At 53.2% G+C, this 21,427-nt stretch overlaps 1 protein-coding gene across 5 annotated transcripts in view; it reads right to left on the reverse strand.

Annotated features, from left to right (window-relative positions):
* Window positions 1-21,427, reverse strand: part of KCNIP1 (potassium voltage-gated channel interacting protein 1) — a 235,381-nt gene that overhangs the window by 130,044 nt on the left and 83,910 nt on the right. The gene's annotated exons all lie outside the window — the stretch shown is intronic.

Consider the following 21,427-nt stretch of genomic DNA (forward strand, 5'->3'; position numbering starts at 1 on the left):
CCCGCACTCGCGGCGGGAACAGCAGGCGGTGCACAGAACGGGGCTCTGCAGACAGGGCACACCTGGGCGGCCCCAGGGCGGGGATGCGGGGCCTTGACTGCATCGCAGGCACTAGGGGCCTATAGGCAGCTGACTTCCTTTATCGCCATGGCAACCCTAGGAGGCAGGTATGATGACGATCCCCCATTGTACAGAAGGGCAAACTGAGGTGTCTGAGATGGCCCAGCGGGTAAGTGCTGGAGTTGGGGTTTGGACCCAGGCAGTTTTCAGAGTCCAGGCTCAGCCCCTCGGACAGGCCCCTCAGAGGCCAGAGGTGGGGACCCACCCAGAGACTCCGTTGCTGCCCCAGCCGGGCCTGCCCACCTCCTCCCGCTGATCCTGGACCACAGTGGGAACGCAGTCAATGGGAGCCTCAGACTGAGCCCAGGGCCTCACAGGAACAATTACCCAGGCCTTGGAAGTCCCCCCTAAAGACCCCTGCAATCAGCTGTGCCCCTCCTGGTTTAACCTGGAACAGACTGAGCTGCACGTTTTCCCTCCCCAGCCCCAACCCACCCCTCAGGACGCAGGGCTTTCTAGGGGAGGAATCCCTCTCACGCCTGGTGAGCCCTCGGAGAGCTCGGAGGACTTGGCTGACTGCCCAGAGGGGACTGTGGGGCTCCATCCCAGGTGGGCTGGGCCCAGCCAGTGTGCTCCTTGCTGGGGTTCAGGAGTCAGGCCCCCGGGGTGGCTGGGCTGAGGGTCCTTTCCTTCTCTGGACCTTAGTCCTTTCCCTCTGGACAATGAAAGCATGGGCTGGCTGAATATTTTCCCTTTTCTTTCTGGATTCGACGTTTTTGTTAGCATCCACCTTGGGACGTGCAGCAAACGTTTGATAAAATATTGACCCCGAACTGATTATGCTGGAGTGCTTCCCGTGAACTAATCAGATGAATACTGACTCCTGCTAACAGGCCCAGGGGACAGGTTCTTTTGTTACTGTCATTTCCATGTTACAAATGAGGGGAAAAGAGGAACAGCGGGGTTGAGTGACTTGCCCAAGGCCACACAGCTAACAAGTGAAGGAACTGAGATTGAAACCCAGAATCTGGGGCCAGAGCCTGGAACATTCCCCTTTCCTTCTTCCATCCCACACTAAGCCACGCCTGGGGAACGGGGAAGTGCACAGTGACATCACCAGGGCTGACATGAGTGTGGCAGTGACCGGAAGGGCTGAAGCATGGCAAGACACCGCCGGATTTACAAGAGGAAAGAGGATCTGGAGGCAGAGGGGAGGGGGGTCTCAAAGGGGTGAGCGTGGAGGTAGAGAGGCCAGTGAGGAGGCCACACAAGGAAGTTGGAAATGACTGTGGAGCCTGGGCCTGGGCCATGTAAGGGGGATGCGAGGGGAGGCAGGTGTAAGACACGTGTGCTGTGGAACTGACGAGTCATGGCCTCAGATGACCTGCAGATGGAGGTGCAGAAGAAGGCCAGGACTCTGGGATTTCCAGCTGGGGGCCTGGTTGGGAGGGTGGGGTGCAGCTGGCTGGGAGGTCAGAGGAGTGGAGCTCAGCTTGGGGCGTGACACGCTGCAGGAGGCATCTGAAGCAGGCGCCCATGGCTGCAGCTCAGAGGGCAGCGAAGATTTTGGTGCTGGAGGGCTCGGCGTCATCAGCACATAGGTGCCAGGGGAGGGGTGGGCTGTCCCAGGGAAGGGGTGTGCAGAGGAAGAGCACAGAGGGCTCAGGCCAGAGGCTCAGGCTAGAACTCCGGGGACTCTGGAAGCGGTGAGCGGAGGAAGAGAGAGCTCATCAGCTCCTCCTCTCCCAGCTCTCTGTCTGCCAGGTCCTGGCCCTGCCAGCTCAGCTTCTCAGGAAGGCGAATGTTTACCCTCTTTATCAAACTGGCTCTGAGAGCAGGAATGGCTGCAGTCCGGAACCCCGCCTCTTGGCTCTGGCCCAGGCTCAGGGCTCTCCAGCGGACTCTGCATCGTGTAATTATCTGTGCACTGATCACACCTGGCAGAAAGCTGCGGCGTTCTTGGGGGGCCTGGTGGAGGGGGCACTTCCCAAAGCATCACCCAACAGCCCTGTCACATCCGCTCTGAGCATGCTCACCGCGGCCCAAGCCAGCCTGACCCACACCAGAGGGCAGTCAGCGGCCGCGAGAGCCGGGCACCCAGCACAGCGGCAGGTGGGCCGCCGTCGGCTGCCTCTTCGCCTCTTCGACAGCCGGTCCGCCCTTCTGGTTGGCTTCCTGCACGGACACGGGCCCCTCTGATGGCTGCCACCCAGCGAGCTTCCGCCACCTCCCGCGGCTCTATTTATGACCCAGAGGGGAACAGAAATCTATCAAGTCGGAGCAAGCGGCTAATCAGTTTACTCGGTTGCCTCGGGTCTTGCAATGTAATTATAATTCCTTCCCAGGCCTGGCGAATGTCAGACTCATTCCAGCAGCGGCCGCAGACACGATAATCAAAGCGCCAGGATTCCTTTGTTCCGAGCCCTGTACCGACGAGGCTCACAAGATACGCTTTGGAGGGAAAAACGAAGCGTGCGAGATATATATATATATATATATATATATATATATATATATATATATATATATATATATATATATATATATATATATATATATATATATATTTCTCTCAGCTCCTCTCCTTCCTGCCTCCTTCCTTGTGGAGATCAGAGAGAAGCTGCCAGAATGTCCCGCATGCGGCTGGAGATGGAGCCCGCGCGGAGGGGCTGTGGATGGGGCTCCCGCAGGCTCTCGGGCAGCCAGGGCCCGGTGAGGAGGCCTGTGATGCCCAGAGGAGGCGCTGGCGGCTTCCCAGGGACCTCACGGGTGGTGTTTACCTTGGCGCATTCCCCAGCCTCTGGCCCCCAGCCTGGGAGGCGCAGGAGCCTGCTGTTGCTGGCACACCCGGAAGGGGCCCATCTGTCAGGAGAGCACTTCCATTAACCCAGATCATGAGACCAAAATATAAGCCACGCTGAGCAGTGGAGCTGCGTGCAGAGCAGGAGTGCGGGGCTGGGACCTGCGCCGGCTCCCCTGCAGGCAGAGCTGGTGGGCGTGGGGGTGGGGGTCCGTGGGGGGTGCATTGAATAAGAAAGTTTCCTGGTGAGCCTAGAATCACCCCCGAGGCTGGGTGAACCACCTGATGATGTAAAGCACATGTGTCAAACACAAGGCCCACGGGCCAAATCCAGCCCGCCAGGCCTTGCAATGTGGCCCGCACCGCGCTGTCATCACTGCACTCCGCTGTCAGTTTATGACATTGTCAGTTTATGACTGTTCAGTAAACCATTCGGCCCGCGATTTAGGCTGGATTTTAGATTTTGGCCCCTTCTCTGATTGAGTTCGACACCCCTAATAAAGGCTCTGATTGTCTGCTCCATCCTCTCCCTTGGAGGAAGGGAGACGGTTGACAACAGGCTCTGACTGGCCATGTCCCTGGTTCGGGCAGGACTTCCTTGCCCAGGTGTGGTGAATCCTGCCAGCTGACCTCTGGCTCCAGCGGCCTTCTCCATGCCCACCATGAGCAGCCAGCATCAGGACTCAGCCTCCTTCCGTCCCCAGGCAGGACCCCGCCCAGGTGGTTTGGGGCCCGCCCCTGAACTGCCATCTGCATCAGGCCCGGCTGTGGTTCTCGCATGCTTCTCCAAGAGCAGAGAGTTGCCGGGCCCACCACAGACCTGCCTTTGCATTTGAGTGGGGTTAGGAACAAGCTCTCTCCAATGGAATCTGAGTGTCAGTGGTGGTTGTCACTGCCCAGTCACAGTGGTTATGAGACAGGGTGGCATCTCTGCCCCCTTCCCCACGATGGAAAAGAAGCCCTAGGGGTTGTGGGACAGACAAGATAGAAGGAGGCCGGATCCCTGGATGACCACATGGAAGACAGCTACTTGCTCACAGGAACACTCACATTGGCCAGTTCCATGTATGATAAATAAAACTGTACATGCTAAGCCACTGAACTATTGGGGTCTATTTGTTATAGCAGCTGGCATTACCCTAAAGACTAAAATTGTTCTGTTCTAGGCCTACCTCTGGGAGATTACACTCAGCATCCATGGAGTATTCAATCTTCAGAGACCTCAAATTCATAGTCAACCACCTTCTCTTGTGTCACTCCTAGCAGTGAATACTGTGTGTCAGTTTTACTTTCCTAAGTTCTATCTTGCTTCCTTCTCTCACCCCTCCTCCCAGACACGAGCTGATGTTATTTGCAGGCCCCAAGGACCCACAGGCAGGGATTCTGAAAGCACAGAGATATATGTACAAATAAACCAACAGCAAATGGCTGGAATGTTCTTTCAGGCTGGAATAGCAGTTTAACGAGAGAGAGAGTGTGAGTGTGTGTGTGAGAGAGAGAGAGAGAGAGAGAGAGAGAGAGAGAGAGAGAGAGAGAGAGAAAGAAAGAGAGAAAGGGAGAGAGAGAGAAGAACTCACAGATGCAGACTGAAGACAAACCCTGGGCTATATAGAAGGAGTGACAAACGTAAACTTGATCAGGACTGAAATGCAAATAAATTTCATCTGTCTTCCATGCCAACTGTAATTAGTTGGTAGTGACTGCCTGTTAAGAAGGATCCTGAGGTCACATTCTAGCTCAGTAGAAGCGTGATGGATGGCCGACGTTGGCTGCGGATAATGGATGAGGGAGTGGCAGCACATGCCAGGAACTGTCACACCGTGCGAGGGACTAGGGTGGTGGCTGCAGAAGAGCCGCTATGTATCAACGCGATAGCCTGAGGTTAACCCATGTTAGTCCTCAAGCGAGTACCTATGGTGGAGCAGGTAATTTGCACAAACATTTTCGGTTCATCTTCAAAGCCACCCTTGCTATCATCCTTATTTTGCAGAGGAAGGACCTGACTTACAGAGGGAGTAGGTGACTTACCCAAAACCACACAAGAAAGGCAGAGCCCAGGTCCAGACCGGGCCTGCCTACTTACTTTTTTAAATTTATATTTTATTGATTTTTCACAGAGAGGAAGGGAGAGGGATAGAGAGCTAGAAACATCGATGAGAGAGAAACATCGACCAGCTGCCTCCTTGCACAACTCCTACAAAGGATGTGCCCGCAACCAATGTACATGCCCTTGACCGGAACCGAACCTGGGACCTTTCAGACGGCAGACTGATGCTCTACCCACTGAGCCAAACCGGTTTCGGCAAGGGCCTGCCTACTTTCTGAGCCTTGCATTTCACCATGGCCTGTAGCGCCTCTGAATTAACGGGGACTGGGCGAGAGGCCAGCCCTTACCGTCTGGCTGCTGCCCTCTGGCCTGTCAGAGCAATGGTGGTGGGGGTGGAGGGTGTGTCTCCCAGGCAGCTTAGATGGAAGTCGTGTAAAGACCAAATTGGTTTGGGGTATGAGCTTCCTGCAGCCTTTCTCTCACTCTTAAGTTTATTGCTCCCCCAAAATTTGGAAGACTGCCAAGCAAGGCAGGAAGAGAAGGAGCAGGCACAAGAGATGCTCGTGCTGTCAGCCGCCGTGATGTGTGAGCCGCTGGGGAGGGATCCGGGGCTGGCAGCCAGGAGCGATGGGATGAGGCTTGTGTTGCCTCACGCTGGCTGTGCAGCTGCGGGAGGCAGCTTTCCTGAGCCTCCACTTCCCCAAATGACCAATGCACTAATCCCAGGGAGCAGGTGTCCAGTCTCTGGCTGATGGGTGGACAGGCCTGGGTTCAATACTGTTCCGGCCCTTATCAGCTAGGTCAGTGGTCGGCAAACTCATTAGTCAACAGAGCCAAATATAAACAGTACAACTATTGATATTTCTTTTGAGAGCCAAATGTTTTAAACTTAAACTTCTTCTAACGCCACTTCTTCAAAATAGACTCACCCGTGGTATTTTGTGGAAGAGCCACACACAAGGGGCCAAAGAGCTGCATGTGGCTCGAGAGCCGCGGTTTGCCGACCACTGACCTAGGTGACCTTGGGCACGTCACTTCTCCTGCTCCCCCCTAAAATAGAGATAATAACTGTATCTATCCATCGATTGCATGACCACTAAATGAGATAATTTAGGGGAACACATACAGCCTAGGTTCTGTCTGTCCCTCTATTCTCTTGCTCACCCTGTGTCCTTCCTACCCGGTCTTCCTCACACACCTTTTCACAACAACAACAACAATCGCAGCAGCAGAAATGGCACCTCTGGCTTCTCCCAGTGTGGAGTTTGCCACGGACGGCAGCCTGCTCAGCAGTCCCCAGGTCACATTCTCTAGTGACACCCCCCCCCCCCGCCCCCCCGCCCCGCCTCGCTTCCTTCATCCCCGTCTTCATTTTGTCCCGGGCCTGGAGAGCAATGAGTCAGCGACAGACAAAGGCTGCAGGCAGCCCTTATCCCCAAACCACTTGGGTCATTCCACTGTGTGGACCCTGGGCTGCCTGGGTGTAGAGCCCCCACACCCCACCCCCAGTTCTACCTACACTTCAGCTTCCATACTCTTCCCAGGAGCCCATGTGCTCAGGATTGCTAACCTCAATGGGCACACACAGAAACGAAGGGTCTAGGCCTGTGGTCGGCAAACCGCAGCTCTCGAGCCACATGCGGCTCTTTGGCCCCTTGAGTGTGGCTCTTCCACAAAATACCACGGCCTGGGCGAGTCTATTTTGAAGAAGTGGCGTTAGAAGAAGTTTTAAAAATTTGACTCTCAAAAGAAATTTCAATTGTTGTCTTGTTGATATTTGGCTCAGTTGGCTAATGAGTTTGCCAACCACGGGTCTAGGCCTAGTAACTCACCAACATCACCAACATCACCAACGAGATGCAAGTCTGCTTTAAATCTAAGACGGTCTGCTCTCCAAATCTTACTCCTTGTTTGATGGAACAGCATGTGGGCCCCAAAGCCTACAGGTCATCGCCATCTTTCTCAACATACCCACCCACCATGCGTCATCCATTCGGGGGATGCCCCTCAGGCTCAGAGCTCAAGACCAGGGGATTCCAGGTGACTCCCAGCCACACAGGTTCCACCAAAAAGTGACACCCCGAGGCTCAGGCCTATCAGGCCTATCATTGTTTACCACTTACTATATTACTCTCCCCACCAGGGCCAGAGAAAATAAATGCTACCAACACCAAGCACTGCCATTTATGGAGCCCTTACTATGTGCTGCATCCCTGAAAGCCACTAGGACCCTGCAATGTCCCATGTGGTAATTCCTTTCTCATAAGGAACAGAAGCCCTAGGGTCCCTCTAACTTCCCAGGGTAGAGGGTGGCTGTGGAGGACAGAACTTGAGGCCACGTCTGTAACCTCTCCCAGAATCAGGGGAGAGAGACTCATTGCCAAAAGTACAAAAGCACCTCTTTATAGGCGGGCACACCTCTCATTCCCGCTGTGTGGAGGGCCCTGAGGAGGGGGCACAGACCCCAGCTGCCCCTGCTGGAGATGCCCTTCTCTTCACTGTTGTCTGTGCTCAGTCAGCACAGAGTCGGGGCAGTCTTCCCTACTGGCCAGGTGAGGGCACTGCGCTACCCACACTGGTCCCGGTCTGAGAGCGGGCACCTTCGGATGTGGTGGGCTGCAGACAGGGCGGGACATGCAGGACATGTTGGAGGAGGGACATGCAGTTTAGCCAGGAGGATGGCCTGTGGCCTTCTGCAAGCTCATCTAACCCCCCCCCCCCCCACACACACACATTTATCGAAGTCCGACTCCGTACTGGGCTTGGCACTGTGCTCTGTGCCGGGAACCCACGTGTGAAGAAGGCAGCTGATGTAAAAACCATTCTGAACATTCTACTCCTGGGTAAGAGGAGGAGAAACATGGAGGCCGGGGCTGATCTGTCTTATTCCTCCCTGCTGGTGACAGATCCATCTGGGGAACTCAAATGCCAGGGGGTGGCCATGCTGTGCCAGAGACGATAGACCGGACAAAGGTGCTGCCACTGCCACCACCACAAACATCTCTTTATCGCCAACATCACCCCTACTATTATCACCACCACCACTACTAGCACCCATCACTGAGCTACCACCATCACACCCGCATCGCCACCGCCACCAGCATCCACGTCATCCCTACGATATAATCACATCATCATGTTCAACACCACCATGAATACCACCAATCATCACCACCATTACCACCATCAACATCACTATTGTCATCACTATCATCATCACACCGCCATTACCCACACTCTCCCTACCATCACCACCAACACCATTTACCCCTCTCCCCACTGTCATGGCTACCACCACCACCACCAGCAGCAGCGCCTTCATCAATGGAAGCATCATCGCCAACACTTGCAAAATCATTCTTACCGTTAGGACCATTGTCATCATCTTCATATTGATACCCACCATGTATGTACCACCTTATAGTTTACTCAGCACTTACATTCACATTATCTCATTTACTCCCCATGGCCATCCAATGAGTTGTCAACATGACTGTTGCTATGTAAAGATGGAGAAACTGACATGCAGAGAGGGGTTAAACATTCTGCTTCAACCACACAGCCAAAAGGGGTAAGCTAGGACTGGCCTTCCGTTCTATGTCACCCATCACTCTCCATCAGCTAACTCTAAGCTGTCATGCAACAGCCTCCAATACATTATGTTTTTGCACTAAACCACAACTTTTGATTTTCAGAACCCATGGATATGTCGGGGAGGAGAAGGGAGAGGGGAGGGTCAAACCTGTGCTCAAGTTTCTTTGCCACATTACTAATCCCAATTAGGGAGCCCCAAGTCCTCACGCATCTCTAAGAAATGTCCATTCAAGTCTCCAAGTACCAGCCACGTGCCAGGACTGTGCTGGGTTTCTTGCAGAAGCTCGGAAGAGCAGAAGGAAGTCCTGGTCTTTGAGGAAAGTGTCTCTGACTGGAGAGCCCGAGCATGTTTACAGGGAGCGATTACAGAGCAATTCCAGGCAATCAATTGCTAAACCAAGCAGGACAAACAGCGCGTGCACTGGGAGGGGAGGAGAGCGGGTACGCGTGGGCTGACCGGGTCACTGGAGGATTCTGGGGAGGCAGAGCAGGGGTGAAGGGACAGTCCTGACCCTCTCCCCTCTCCCCCAATGACTCCATCCCTTCCTCAAACCTGTGCGCTCCCACCTTCCAGGGCCTTTCCCCACCTTCCTGAATGTGGGCACCTGACTTGTCCCTGGCTCCAAGCTGTCCTTTCCCCTTTCTAACAACACCCTTTCTATGAATATCCTTCCAGTCACCAAAGCGGAACCCATTACTGTCGTTCCTTACGCCTTCTCCTTCCTTGCTGTCCACCTCCGTGCTGCTCATGCCGTTCCGTTCCTCCTGCCTTGAACGTCACTCACCTACATTCCTGCATGGCCAAGCCCAGCTCTATTCTCACGCTCAGATGCCACCTGTTGACTAATGAGTTTGGCACCTCTCAAATTGTTCCAGGTCCTGCCCCTTGGGTAGTGATGCTCTCTCCTTGCCCTGAGCCCCCAGAATATAGCGCCTCACTCTGCAGTTCAATAGAGTGAGATGCCAGATACAGACCAGCCTGGTGACTGGAGTCAAACCATCCGATCCAAATCCCAGCATGGACAGTATCCTGCATCACCAATCTCCTTCCAGCAGCTTCCTTTTTGGAAGGATGCAGGTGGGAGCCTGACTTGGCTCCACCATGAGCTACGCAACATGGATCAATGCACAGGGTGGTCTGTCTGGAAGGTGAGGAAAAATCAGGTGCAAGGAAAGCAGCACAAGGAGAGGGCCGGTGTGACAGGGAATGCGGGAGACAGGATGGCCCTGAAAAGACAGGACAGATTTCAATACTGAATCCCCAGCCCCAGGTCTTCCCACCTCTCCTTAGAATATACCCTGGGCCTGGTTGGCATGGCTCAGTGGTTGAGTGTCAACTTAAGAACCAGTGGGTCACGGTTCAATTCCCAGTCAGGGCACATGCCTGGGTTGTGGGCTCGATACCCAGTAGGGGTGTGCAGGAGGCAGCCAATCTATGTTTCTCTCTCATCATTGATGTGTCTATCTCTGACCCCCTCTCCCTTCTTCTCTGAAATCAATAAAAACATATCAAATAATAGGATGCACCAGTCATGGAGGGAGGCAGGGATTTTGGGCAAGTCACTTTCCCCCGAGCTTCAGTCCCCTCATCTAGAAAATGGGGGTATGAATGCATACTTCTCAGAGTATGAGGTTTCATCCGTTAGGTGGGGATGATCATGTACCGACCTCCCTCATAGAGTTATTATAAGAAATTAGTTTAACATATCAAGAGCACTTAGAATAGTGCATGGCACAAAGTACAGTACAGCATGGGACAAAAGTAGGTTTACAGCTGCTCATGTGGAAAATAATATAATAATTAATAAATAATAATATAAGAATAAGAATAAACCATTTTTATGTCCTCACAACTATAAACCTATTTTTGCCCCAACCTGTATAAATGTCATTTCTTCTTACTATTCTCCTTTACCTTACTATTATAAGAACTTTAGTAATGTTTCGTGATTGTTGTTATATTTGTTGACACCTTGCTCGGTGCCTGGCACACAGTCGGTGCTCCATGCAGATCAGTATTTTCTTTTTTCCTGTCTGATTCCAACTCTGATGCAGAGATGCCCCAACAGGCGCATTCAAGAGATGCTTAAAGCACCGGCAAAGTAGAAGCATCAAAAATCATGAACAAAATATATTTTGGAAGTATATTATATATATTTCAAAAAAATCATCAAGGGGGAAATCCAAATTTTATTAGACTCCTTTAGACTTATTTTACTGTTTCGGGTTTGAATAGTCTAAGTGGCAACTGCTGGGGCCTGTGGAGGTGGGGGTATCATCGATTCTGCCTTCAGGCCTAGGGGTCTTGGGGTCTCGGGGCCTTGGGGGCTGAGTCCTAGTGCAGCCCAGCCCTGGCCTGGGTCTGTGCAGAGGAGGAAGAGAAGGAGCCCCCACTGCCCTGTCTGGTGAGACCCCTGCTGGGAATGCAATGTGACTGTTTAGGGTTAGGGTTAGGGTTAGGGTTAGCTGAGGGAGTCCTAAGCTGGTGAGGCCCAGGGATGGGAAAGAAGTTCAGCCACACATGGATGCGCCTGCACTGACTTCCGGTGAGCTGGGTGCTGCTGCCCCAGAGCCCTCCATCTGCAGCCAGCAGAGCCCTCCTCTCCCTCTGGGCCCACAGCCAGTGTGCGTGGGGGCTGCCAGTGCCAGAGGAGGCCAGCGGCCACCATTTCAGCTCCCCGAGAACGTGGAAGTGAGCTGCAGCTAACCGAGCTCCTCTCGGGGATCAGAGGCCTGCTGTCCTGGATCGGCCCTCCAGCTGGGGTAGGAGGCCATGTGTGTGTGGGGGGTGGGGGTGGAATCAGACATGCTTCAGTCCTTGCTCTTTAATCAGCAGACCGTCAAAGAACTTCCTGAGCCTCCCTCCGTTTCCCAATTTGCTAAGTAAGAATACCAATGCAGCCATCACAGGACTGCCGGGAGAATGACATGGGAGGACTGAGTATGCAGAAGGCTCGGGGACACGGTAGGTCAGGGGTCTTCAAATTACGGCCCGTGGGCCACATGCAGCCCCAGGGGAGTCTGATCCTGCCCGCCAGGTTTTTTGGGCAGTGAGCGCAGCCAAGGTGTTACAGTAGGAAATAGTAGTTCATATAGTCCGGCCCTCCAGCTCTCTGAGGGACCGTGATCAGGCCCCCACTTTAAAAAGTTTGAGGACCCCTGCGGTAGGTCCTCCGAAAATTCAAAACCCTCCTCCTCCAGCAACGCTGCCCCAGCTCCAATTTCGACCCCAGACAAGCCTGCTGAACCCTCGCCGAGACCTCAGACCCTCCCCTGCTAAATGTTCAGTGCAGGCACTTCTTACGATACCCAGGGGGACAGCTCCTCTCCCACCAAAGAGCTCCTGCTAGGCCCCCTGAAAATGGCCTCTGACTCTCACACCGCGAGCTCTTCCTTTGTTCATTAGACTCCTACCGACTTCTGTCACATTTCTGGTTTCAGATCCCACACAAGGCTTTGCACACACGCCAGGCTGCCGGCCTGCTCTGCCGTTCGGAGTACTGCCGACGCCATCCCTGTGAAGAGGGGTCACTAGTCCACGTGGCTCTGTTCCTGCTCCCTGCCCTGGTGTGTGGTCCTAGAAGCAACATAGATGGAGGCCCAGAAGTCCTCCTTCAGATGGCACAGGACTCGGAGGTACAGCTAAGGTGATAGCTGTAGTAGCATCAAGATTTGGGATCGCACTTGGCTGGAATAGCATTTAAAATTCACAAATTAAAGTGGTAGCGGGCATACACAGTTCTGTACTTCTGGTTTTAAGAAAGAAAAAAAAAGAAAGCAAAAGAGAAGGAAGAAAGGAAGGAAGGGAGGGAGGGAGGAAGGGAAATAGGACGGAAGGAGAGGGAGGAGGAGAGGGAGAAGAAGAGGGCAAAGGAGAGGGAGAGGGAAAGGGAGAAGGGAGAAGGAGAGGGAGAGGGAGAGGGAGAGCAAAGCAAAGCTCAGCAGCAGAAATGCCAGGCGGGGACTCTGACTTCATAGCAGTCCACCTGAAGACAGCAGGGCTGGGGACGCTGGGGGTTCAGATCCCAGGTCTGACACTCAGGCTGTGTGACTGTGGGCAAACCGCATGCCTTATCTGGGCTGTTCTGTTATCATAAAATGAGACTTGAACTAGAAGGCTTTGAAGGTCCCTTCCAGTTGATATATAACCTTGTAAATATTCATACCTCACAATTACATACATATGCATGCAGCTGGAGACTGCACTTCTAAAGCGCCCAGGCGATGCTGACTGAGCAGCATGGCTCCCGATAGTGAGGACTCAGCCGTGTCCGGGCCACTGCATCTTACATGCGTTATTGCATTTAATCCTCACACAACGATGGAGGAAATTCCTGTCAAATTTTTAGATGTGGAAATGAAGACAGTATGTGGTATGTGGATGTGGGCATACCTTCTTCGGCCTGATGTGAAATCCGGCTCTGCCCACATCCACATGCTACACACATATGTGTAATACAAATTGAGACCCACATGTGGCTAAGGACAAAAGGAACTCATGGGAGAGCAGAAGGCAATGCACCAGCAAGTGCCTGGGTTTGTCTCCTTTGCAAGGATGACAACTCACGGACCGCCTGACCCCGCCCCCCCCCTCTGGACCATGTGAAAACATTGACCGCATCTGGCGCCTGGTTACAAAGGTTGGAAATTTGAACACACGTGGAGGTTTCTAAGCGCTCGATCCTTCCCTGTCAGGCAACGATGACTGCACCAACGTGAAAAGAATGTAGCTCCGATAAATGATTGGAGCCGGGGAGAGATGCTTAATCCTATTAATGAATTTGCTCATTGGCCCTCTGCCCCCAATCATTTCATAGTCAGGCGTTTGCAGCGTCTGATTAAATGGAAACAGATCCAGGGGTGGTTGGAGACGGGGCTAAAAGCAGTTTGCTCGAGGCCTGCAGGTGGCTGGGTTGTTCCATGTGGCTAATGAGGAGCTGCCGTCTCTCCCCGAACGCCTTCTCTCCAACCTCCGCACTCCCCTTTCCGGCTCTTCTCCCTTCAGGCGAGGCCAGGAGGCAGGAAGCTGGCATGGAATGTAACTGCTCAGTCTCTGCGAGCAGCTCAATCTGGCACTGGTCCCCTGGCCAAGGCCCTTCCCTTATCAGAGCCTCAGTTTTCTCATTTGCAAAATGGGAACTGGAATAGGGTCTGTGCTCTAAGGTTGGGAGTAGGTTAATCAAATAACACAGGTTCCTGGCACAGATCGACTTTAGCAACATCATCATCATCATCATCATCATCATCATCATCATTATCATCGTTATTGGTAGATGATCCGCACTTTCCTATCTCACCACTGGAAATTTCTTTTGTCATCTAAAACAGACAGCATCCCCTAGGGGTCCCCAGAGAAAGTGCTCCGGGTTCTGGTGGCTCTGGTGGCTCTGGGTCCCAGAGACATGGAATCAGAGGCCACAGCTTGAAGGCACAGGGATTGCCCAGGACCATGGTCGGCAAACTGTGGCTCGTGAGACACATGTGGCTCTTTGGCCCCTTGAGTCTTGCTTTTCCACAAAATTCCAAGGCCTGGGGGAGTCTATTTTGAAGAAGTGGCGTCAGAAGAAGTTTAAGTTTAAAAAATGTGGCTCTCAAAAGAAATTTCAATCGTTGTCCTGTTGATATTTGGCTCTGTTGACTAATGAGTTTGGCAATCAGTGGCCCAGGACTATGAGAGTCACTGTACAGATGGAGCGACAGAGGAGGCAGAGACCACCCTGACATGGACAGGAGGCAGCAGCAGAGCCGGTAGGACCCCAGGCTGCTGAAATCATCTCACCACAAGTGAAAATGTGCTCATGACCTCCCTGAGCCCCATAAGGGAGACACGGCCACTGTTCCCATTGTACAGAGGAGAAGACCGAGGCTCAGAGAGAGGACCGGCTAAGTCGCAGAACCAGAGTTTGAACCCAGGTTTCTTACTTCATCTCAGGGGTACTAACCATTACACAGTCCTGGCTCTAGTTTCCTGATTTGAGTGTTGCTCCCATTTTCTCCAGGGTCCCAGGCAGGCTTTCTGTGCGGCCTGGAATAACAAGACACAACCCAAAAACTTGTTCCTGGGGCATATGCCAACTGACCACAGCACCTCCCAGAAGGTGACCCGTCTAGAATGCTATGTGGAGGGAGGGGAAGCATTTAGAGATAAGTCACGTTTCTCTGGCGGTTTCAGGATTCAGTAGGCCTCTCTCTCCTGAGCACTGCCCTCCTCTGCCTGATGAATGGGAACATCAGCTCCAGGGCCGTTATGGTTATGCAGAACTTTGCAGTGCCTCTCCCCGTGAGCAGACCTGCATTTCTCATCCGCGCCGCCGCATTCCCGCACTACTGGGAGCCAACAACCACACACACCCTGGCCCGGCCATCCTCACCGCCACACCGCCACCGGCAGCCATCAAGTCTGGACCCAGGATCAGGCCTCACAGATGCCCCTGAATACGGTTCCTTTCCTGACAGCGAGTCAGAGAGAGAACGGTGCAAATCCACAGTCACAGAACGTACAAAACCGTAGCAAGAGGAAGCAGCAACAGCTGAGTGCGGGGGAACTAGGGAGGGAGAGATGTGCTCTGCCTGCGGGAGCCTGGAGATGATGCTGAATGAGCGCCTGAAGGATGTGTAGGAGTTCGCCGGGTGAATAGGGAGGGAGAGGTGGAGGGAGAGCAGGGAAGCTGGAGTGGATGTGGAGCAGAGATAACATCAGGGAAGCCACTAAGGAGTTGCTTATTGAACACATAAAGGGCTAGACCAGTGGTCGGCACACTGCGGCTCTGGAGCACCCTGCGGCTCTTTGGCCCCTTGAGTCTGGCTCTTCCACAAAATACCATGGCCTGGGAGTCTATTTTGTAGAAGTGGTGTTAGAAGAAGTTTCAGTTTAAAAAATTTGGCTCTCAATAGAAATTTCAATCGTTGTACTCTTGATATTTGGCTCTGTTGACTAATGAGTTTGCTGACCACTGGGCTAGACAAATACACGTTCTTGATCTCACCCAGATAAGCTCAAGGTGAACCTGAAATGCAAGGGAGGCCCCTCTGGGTCAGTCCTTACTTTAGTTTTTTGAATGAATCAACACAAAAGTGAAAGATGCTCCTATCTCCCTCTCCCTCTCCCTCTCCTTCCTCTCTGGAATTAGAAAAAAAAAATATTTTTTAAAAAGCAAAGGAGATACTTTCCCATCTTTTCACTTTTCCCAAAGACACTAAATATGCCCTGGTATCAAAAAAAAAAAAAAAAAAAAAAGTACCAGGATGCTTCTTGGCAGAAGTTATACTTTCCAGCTTTCTCAGAAGCATTGCTCTAAGTTTACTACTAGTGATGGGTACCAGGGCTTTCTCTACCACTGACTCCTTCTGAGTTTCATGTTGGGCGGGGGGTAGGGGGGTGGGGCTTAGATCCAAGATTCAAGTAGCATGGCAATCAAGCTCTTCATGCAAAGACAGTTTTATTATAGCCTTCCTAGATCTTCATTACCCACCCACTTATGCCCATTCATTCATTCATGCACTCATTTCCCCAACCATACATTTTTACTATTTTTAAATTATTTTAAAATATATATTTTTATTGATTTCAAAAAGTAAGGGAGAGGGAAAAAGAGAAACATCAGTGACGAGAGAGAATCATTGATCGGGTGCCTCCTGCACTCCCCCCCCTCCCCCCCCTCGGGAATAGAGCCTGCAACCTGGGAATCAAATCATGGTCGACGCTCAACCACTGAACCACACCAGCTGGGCGCTATCATAAATTTATATGGTTTTTTATTTACTTCCCCATTCACTCCGTTGTTCACTTTTCCGCTCACTTGCTCACTCACACATTTACAATGCATTTATTGAGCCAAGCTCTCCTAGGTGTACGAAGAGGTCTAGGACTTGGTCCCTTCCCAGGCCCCGGGCTGAAACCTGCACTGCTCTTTAGGCAGTAGTCCCTGCACTTCCATCTCAGCCTCTCCCTCTCCCTCTTCCTGTTCACCTGGACCTCCATGGAGTTCCTTCTGGGACGGAGGGACCAGAACCGTACCAGGCACGGGGTGTGGGCTCTCTATGCTTTTGTGACTAACAGGGGCCTGGGGAGTGGAACCCTGTTTTCAGCATTTCCCTGCTGAACGGTAAACAGATTCAGAACATTTCATAGAAAAGCCAGCAGACCAAATAAGATAACTCTTTCCAGGCAGGGGGCTGGTAAGTGAAATTCCAGTGGGATGCTAACTTTTCCTGCAATTCCAGGGAAGAACAGAGAGCAGCCAGCCATTCCATTATTTATAATTCCGCCCAGAAAAGATTTATTGAATGCCTACTATGTGCAAGGAGCCAAGCTGCAGACAGTGAAGAATAATTCAGACAAGCGCCCCCAGGAAGCTGGCATTCTGGGGTGGGCAGGGGGTTAAAACCACGATCCATCACCCAATGCCAAGCGTGACTGGAGAGCTGTGAGAATGGATCCCTTAAAAGATTCAGGGATTTGGATGGAAGAAATCACTTTCCTCTGGGGCTCGGGGAAGCCTTCCAGAATGTGGAAACAGCTGTGTGAAGGCTTGGGATGCGGGTAGAATTTTAACGATTAGACGGGAGCTGGCGGGGAGGGTGATACGGAGCTAAAAGGATGGGCAAAGATGCAGAAACAGACAACACCCAAGGCACGAGGGCCTCTGGAACCAGATTCCTGTTCCAGACACCAGAAATCCGGCATTTCTAAGAGGAGATGACTTGTCCAAGGTCCCCTGAGGCCAGGACCCTGTAACTGCAGAGGTATGGCTTCTCTACCTTTCTGCCTCCTGCTGGTCTCCCAGATCGCTCCTGCTGAACACGATGCCCCATCAATAACCCCCCAACCCAACTGATCTAGGAGTCCGGGAACCAGTCCCACATTTGGCTGTAGCTTGCCATGTGGGTCTAGAAGAACGCATTTAATTGCTGTGGGACTCAGTTTGCTCATGGACTCAATGGGCATCCTGGAGAACCCAAGCCCGGTGCTTCCCGAAGGTTCTGAAAGCTTCCCCCAGCCGGGGAGGACCATAACCCAGCCACCTCTGCGACGTGGGATTAGTCGCTTAGAGGCAAATCTCCACAGAGGGGCCCTTGGCCTAGAGACGTTCTCCCTAAATTCTCTTGCCACCCCCGCCCCCACCCAGCTGCTACATCTGCATTTTCCTCCTCTGCTTACTCCCGACACCCCACCTCTTTCCAATTACCCACCCAGGCCCAGAGCAAGGTCCTTGGTGGCTCAACACATGCAACACTATGGGTGTCAAACATGCTACCCGGGACTGGGGTGCAGGAGCGGAATCCCCCAAAGCAGGGCTTTCACCACTTTTCATTAAAGACAAGCAAAGACCCCAGACAGAGACAGACCATATCCTGGCAGGCTTTTATTCGGTGGCAACATTCCTAAACTCCTTTGGGTTTCTGCATATGCCAACTGACCCCAGCACCTCCCAGAAGGTGACCCATCTAGCGCTCCCTCAGCACCCAGGGGGAGAGGTCATCCCTCCCCCTGCTCTAATCACGTAGAGTAGGGGTGTCGAACTCAATCAGAGAAGGGGCCAAAATCTAAAATCCAGCCTAAATCGTGGGCCGAATGGTTTACTGAACAGTCATAAACTGACAATGTCATAAACTGACAGCGGAGTGCAGTGATGACAGTGCGGTGCGGGCCACATTGCAAGGCCTGGCGGGCTGGATTTGGCCCTCGGGCCTTGTGTTTGACACATGTGACGTAGAGCTTCTGCTCTATTGTAAAAATACGTGTGTGTGACACAATGATAGTTTCAAAACATGCGGGGTCCTCCTGAGCAGGCTGTCGTGTTTGCAGGGCCAGCCCCAGGGCAGAGGTCCGTCGGGGCTGCAGCAACAGGCCCCGCACCTGCGGGCCTAGGAGTTGGGTCCTAGTTACCCAGACAGGCGAGGAGAGGGCTCCAGAAATGAGCTGTCCGGACTCCCCGGGGCACTGACCACTTCCGGGATGGCCTCACTCTAGGCATTTGGGAGCTCCCAACAGTAGAGACATCGATTTCATAGCAGCTCAAATCTGCTGATCACTGACTCTACTATAGCGGGGCTTGTGCTAAGCATGTGTCATGCGTTCGCCTTGAAATCCACACAACACAGCTATTTTAAGGTGGTAACTACTACTGTCCCTGTTTTACAGTCGAGAAAAATAAGGCTTAGTCACACGGCTAGGAAGTGAGGGACCCAGCGGGGTGAGGGGGTGGGGTGGGTGGGTGGGTGGGGGGGACGGAACTGACTCCTAAGTCTAAAATCTCCTCCACACTCACTGACGGCGTCTAATTAGATCTGAGCCCAGTGCCTCGGAGACTGCATAGTAGTTCTGGTTAGAACATCAGCCATGAAAGGACCTTCAAATCTGAGAAGGAGATGGAACCTGAGGGAGCGTCTCATGTCACCACCTCCTTTTATAAAGGAGACGCCGAGGTCCCGAGCGGGGCTGGGACCCAGCCCGGAAATGACCCCCCGAACACTCGCCTCTCAGCCACTTTGCAAGCCTCCTGTCTGCAGGAAGGGTCTTCTGCTGATTGACTTTCCAAGGTGCAAGACAGTAAATAAGATGTTGCTCTAGGGCACATGTGTCAAACACAAGGCCTGCGGGCCAAATCCAGCCTGCCAGGCCTTGCAATGTGGCCTGCACCGCGCTGTCATCACTGCACTCCGCTGTCAGTTTATGACATTGTCAGTTTATGACTGTTCAGTAAACCATTCGGCCCGCGATTTAGGCTGGATTTTAGATTTTGGCCCCTTCTCTGATTGAGTTCGACACCCCTACTCTAGGGCCATGGTCAGCAAACTGCGGCTCAGAGCCACATGCAGCTCTTTGGCCCCTTGAGTGTGGCTCTTCCACAAAATACCACTGCCTGGGTGAGTCTATTGGAAGAAGTGGCATTAGAAGTTTAAGTTTAAAAAATTTGGCTCCCAAAAGAAATTTCAACTGTTGTACTGTTGATATTTGGCTCTGTTGACTAATGACTTTGCCGACCACTGCTCTAGGGCAAATGCATGCCCAGGCACTGTGGGCAGCCAAGGCCTGGGCAATTCCAGCCATTGCTGTGGGGTTGATGCAAGAGGGCTGACCGCTCAGGCCTCGGGCAGCTTGTAATGGTGGCCCACCCAACAGCTATGAGCGTTAAGTGGGAACGCACAGGTAGAGCACCCGGCACCGTCAGGCACACAGTAGGAGCTCACTGAAGGCTGGTGCCCCCGTGCTCTTTCTGAGACTCCTGGGAGAGAGAAGCAAAGAGCTTTGGCCCCGGGGAATCCTGTAGGGACTCCTTTGGGGTGACCCGGAGTTTTGTGGGGGAGAAGAGAATGGCAGATAGTATTTAATCTTTGCCCAGCCCTGTGTGTGGAGCTCCACATTCATCATTTATTTGATCTTCAGATCCTTTCCACAACATCTCTGAGTCCCTGGTGGCTGCAGAGTAAGAGGAGGGCCCCTCCCTCTCTCCCTCCCTCCCTTCCATCCTCCCTCCATCCCTCTCTCCCTCCCTCCCTCTCTCCCTCCTCTTCCCACGTACCCAGTATCCAGCCCAGAGGTAGCTTTCTCACTCAGTTTATGGGTAAGGAAACTGAGGCTTAGCAGGTGAAGGCACTTGCCTGAGGTCACAGAGGGAGGGACTCACATCTCAAACTCCATTGGACACCCAGCTGACTCCCCAGAGTGCCGCAGGCAGAGAAAGTATTCTGGAACAAACCCCTGGGATCCTTATCCCCGGTCCCCTGGCCTCTGGGACCACATGCTGGTCACATAGATAAGCGATGGGGGAGGAAACGGAGATTTGCCACTGAACCTTGCCCCCGGTCAGGCAGTATCTGAGCATCTGTGAAAAGCAGCCCTGAAGGTCAAGGCCCCGGGCCAAGGCTTACAGACCTGCCTGCCCTGCCTAGGGCCACTGAAAGGGCAAGCAGTCCCCTCCCTGCCAGGAGGGTGTGCAATCAGCTGGGCAGATGGGCCAAGCCTCTCCCATGCTCCAGGCTTTAGACACCAGTCCAGCTTCATCCGCTGAGATCTTTTCCCAGAGACCTCACTCCTCCGTGTGCAGCCAGCCTGATGTCTCTGGGGGCCGGGCCAGGTGCTCGGACCCCGCGACAGGTTACTCATGGGGAGCTCTGCGATGCAGACAGATGCTGACCCCCCAATACATCAGGTGAGACCAACCTAAGTCCTAAGAGCAGATTTTGAGGGTGGCCCTTGGGGCGCCCCATTATCCTCAGACAGATGTAATCACTGGCCAGCACAAGGGGTGAAGGCACTTGTCCGAGGTCACAGAGCGAGGGCTCCCGCCGGAACCTGGGCTGCAGGGGCAGAACTGGAAGGCTTCAGCGTGCGGTGCCTCAGAACCCTCCCCCTCACGTAGTATTCCGGCACGAAAACAAAACAAACCATCTTTTCTCCTTCCCAGCTGCATCCGGTCTCCTTCTCCTCACAGCCAACTTTCTAACTGCTGCCCCGGAGGCCTGTCCAGCCCCTGCCCGTGCAACACCTGTCCGCCCCAGCTGCCCATGGCCCTGCCCGCAAGGTCCTGCTGATGAGACCCGCACGTCTCAGTGGGGAGAGGCTGCATGGGAGGGGGGAAGGACGGGTACAGGAGGAGGGACTCCCCATATCATGCTTTCTAAACCCTGCTGGAAGCTCACCTCTCCACCACACCCCGACACACACTCCGACAGTGCCCCCAGCTCCCAGCGGTTCCCAGAGCCGACAGCACCCCATGTGATGCCCTGTCTCCTAATGAGTCCCCGAGTCCTGGGAGCTTACACCTGGCTGCGGCTGGTTCCTTTTGGCTTGCAGAGGGTTGTTTTTTTTTGGGGGGGGGGCGCGGGGGGGCAGACAGAGTGCCCTCTCCCTAGCAATGGACTGGCAGGTCTGCACCTGCATCGCAGCCCAAGGAGCATGAGCATGTGCGAGCACCCTCTCT

This window comes from Pipistrellus hanaki, assembly GCF_964339955.1.
Source record: "Pipistrellus hanaki genome assembly, chromosome: 5".
Taxonomy (NCBI): domain Eukaryota; kingdom Metazoa; phylum Chordata; class Mammalia; order Chiroptera; family Vespertilionidae; genus Pipistrellus; species Pipistrellus hanaki.